Source organism: Medicago sativa, chromosome 4 (assembly GCF_051527215.1).
Source record: "Medicago sativa cultivar Bolivia chromosome 4, Bolivia_mono, whole genome shotgun sequence".
Classification (NCBI taxonomy): domain Eukaryota; kingdom Viridiplantae; phylum Streptophyta; class Magnoliopsida; order Fabales; family Fabaceae; genus Medicago; species Medicago sativa.
In genome coordinates this window covers 19,627,849-19,631,431 of record NC_140752.1, presented here as the reverse complement: position 1 = coordinate 19,631,431, position 3,583 = coordinate 19,627,849, and the positions used below count along the sequence as shown (strand labels likewise).

Genomic DNA, 3,583 nt, shown 5'->3' with positions numbered 1-3,583 from the left:
TAGTCATTATGATGAACCAATGATCCTAAGGCCCTTTATTATTATTGTTTTTACCTTCAGCAATCAACTCTCTTTTATTAAATTTCTCTCCTCTGATCATTCACTAAAAGTTAATTAAGTTGAACAACTCCCTAGCGGAACGATAACTCTACTTACTACTATTACTTTGATAGGTCGTGCACTTGCGGTTTGACCTTATCAAGTTTTTGGCGCCGCTGCCGGGGAGTTAACTAATTTAATTAGCTTTTTCTTAGTGATTAGAATTCTCTCTTCTTTCTATTTTCTTTTTATTTTTAACTTTTTATTTTTCTGTTATCGTTAACTTCTTGGGTTCTCAACCTTTTATGCAAAGAACTAGAAATCAAGCGGTATTCATACCCGAGATCGAAAGGTTCTTACATAGAAGAAGGAGAGCAGCACAAAATAACACCGCCATGGCCAATCGCACTCTCAAAGAGTATGCAACGCCGTCTACGGCTGAGCCACAAGCTGTTATTGTGTACCCAACGGTTGAGGATGACAATTTTGAAATTAAGCCTGCCCTACTTAACTTGGTGCAGCAAAACCAATTCTCGGGATCCCCCACTGAGGATCCCAATCTTCACATCTCTGTTTTCCTACGAATTAGTGGAACCATGAAGGAGAACCAAGAAGCCGTAAGACTTCATCTCTTTCCCTTTTCTTTAAGGGATAGAGCTAGCGCTTGGTTCCATTCCCTCGAAGTCGGTTCCATTACTTCATGGGATCAGATGAGGCAAGCATTCCTTGCCCGTTTCTTTCCACCATCTAAAACCGCTAAACTTAGAGACCAAATCACGCGGTTCAACCAGAAAGATGGGGAATCTCTCTATGAGGCGTGTGAGCGTTTCAAAGAAATGCTAAGACTTTGTCCCCACCATGGCCTAGAGAAGTGGCTTATAGTCCACACTTTTTATAATGGCTTGTCTTATACCACTAAGATGTCTGTTGATGCAGCTGCAGGTGGAGCACTTATGAACAAGAATTACACGGAGGCGTATGCCTTGATTGAAGACATGGCTCAAAATCACTACAAGTGGACCGACGAAAGAGCCATCACTAGTTCTTCACCCTCCAAAAAGGAGGCAGGTATACACGAAGTCTCTAACTATGACCACCTTGCTTCTAAAATTGATACACTAACTGAAAAACTCAATGTTAGTGCTATCAATTCTGCTTCTACTCCTTCTTGTGAAATTTGTGGTATAACTGGTCATGCTGGTGTTGATTGCCAACTAGGTAGTGCTATTAATGGTGTTGAGCAAATGAATTATGCTCAATACAACCAAGGGATGAGACAAAATCAAAATTTTTATAAAAACCAAAATCCCTATGGACAAGTAGCACCACCCGGTTATGCAAACAACCAAAGATTCACTCAGAAATCCAATTTGGAAATTTTGTTGGAAAATTCTATTGCCAACCAAAACAAACAACTTCAAGAACTTAAAAACCAAACTGGATTTCTGAATGATTCTCTTTCCAAGCTCAATACCAAGGTTGATTCTATTGCTACTCACTCTAAAATGCTTGAAACTCAAATCGCTCAAATAGCCCAACAAGTGGCTACCTCTTCCCAAACACCGGGAGTCTTTCCTGGTCAAACCGAAGCCAATCCCAAAGCCCAAGTTAATGTTATATCTTTAAGGGGTAGTAAGTTAGGCGAAACTTTTGCTAAGGTTAAAAACATTGGGAAAGAAAATGTCAAGCCCTTAGGTGATAAAGTTGTGATAGAAGAAGCAAAACCACTTGAAGAAAACAAAACTCCATCCCCCTTAAATCCTGAAAAGCTTAAACTAGAGGGTAAGTTTGAAAAATTTGTTAACATACTTAGGAAGATTTGCATTAAACTTCCCTTTGCTGAAGCTCTGTCTAGGATGCCTCTATATGCCAAGTTTTTAAAGGAAATTTTTTCAAAGAAAAGGGCTATAGAGCATAATGGGACAATAGCCTTGGCTAAGGAAACTAGTGCAATCATCCAAGAAGCACCCCCTAAGCTTAGAGATCCAGGTAGCTTTGCCATACCGTGTGAAATTGGGAATGAAACCATAAACAAAGCCTTATGTGACTTAGGAGCTAGTGTTAGTTTGCTGCCTTTGTCTCTTCTTAATAGGATAGGGATAGGAGAGTTGAAACCTACCGAAATGGAATTAAAGTTAGCTGACCGTTCTACCATGAAACTTGTAGGATTTGTCGAGGACATACCTATTAAGATAGAGGGGATATACATCCCCACTGATTTTGTAGTCGTTGACATTGAAGAGGACGATGACGTCCCTATAATCCTAGGTAGACCTTTTCTCGCAACTGCGGGAGCTCTCATTGATGTTAAACTTGGTAGGATAGTCTTTCAAGTGAGTGATAAGATGGTAGGATACGAGTTGGAAAATGTTATGAAGGGTCCCGCTCTTTACTCTTGTTGCATGCTTAACGATCATGTTGTGAAAGAACGTTTTATAGCGTCATCTACACAATATGATATCTTTGATCCATTCTAAGGACTCTTTCTAACCGTCAAGCTAATGACATTAAAAGAGCGCTTCGTGGGAGGCAACCCACGCATTTAATTGCTTTTGTTTTGTTTTTCTTTGTTTTAAGCGTTTTTGTAGGTAATTGTCCAAGTTGATTCGAAGAAAGTGGAAAAATTTTGAAGCCACGAAGTCAGAAAGGTGGCACGGCCCGTGCTAGGTATGGCACGGCCGTGCCAAGTTTTTAAGGCAAAAATCAAGCCCTGAAGTCAGAAAGATGGCACGGCCCGTGCCAATAGGTGGCACGGCCGTGCCCAATCTCTAGCCACTATAACCTTATCTTTCTTCTTCTTCCCCATTCACAAACTTCTTTCATCTTTCAAACTTCTCAACAAACCTCCATAACCATCCATTTTCGAACCTTCATATCTCCTTCAAAACTCAACCAAATCACTCAATTCTTCCACCCAATCAATTCTAAACCTCATTCCAAACACAAACCACCAATCAAAAACATCTTTCACCCACTCAACAACATAATTCACCAAACCCTTCTCTCCATTAACCCCAAAACCACCAAACCTTATCCAATCTCCACATCTAAAACCATAAACCTCACTTAAACATCAACCCCAATCCAAAACCAACCCTTTCTACTCAAATTCTCATCAAAACCCTAACCTTCACCAAAACCGCAAAGTCAAATCAAGGTCAAAGGTCTAATGGCTTCACGAAGGAGTGGCAAGGAACCGGCAACATCTTCCGGAGGACCACCGTCAAAGAAAAGAGCACCGGCAAAGAATCATGGCATTACCTTCAAGGATAACAACCAAAAAGAAAGGTATAAAATCCTTATCTCTAAACCTTTGCATCCTTGTAGGTACCCTCATCCTCATACTATGACTACTTTAGGGATTAGGGACAATGCTTTTGAATTGCTGAATAGATTAGGATGGGGTGAGCTGCTTAGTCCTATGAGGGGGTTTGAAAATTTTACTTATGAGTTTTTAAGTTCTATCCAATTTACGAAAGATAAGTTGAATTTAGATGACCCCGATCATAGAGTCTCCTTCGGGCTTTTGAATATTGATTTCGAG

The 3,583-nt window shown here is 40.2% G+C and overlaps 1 non-coding gene across 1 annotated transcript; it reads right to left on the bottom strand.

The window, feature by feature from the left end:
- Window positions 1-797: 797 nt before the first annotated feature.
- On the bottom strand, window positions 798-904 carry LOC146927029 (small nucleolar RNA R71). The gene has a single exon (XR_015009092.1). It is a non-coding gene; the product is annotated as a small nucleolar RNA R71 (small nucleolar RNA).
- Window positions 905-3,583: the final 2,679 nt, after the last annotated feature.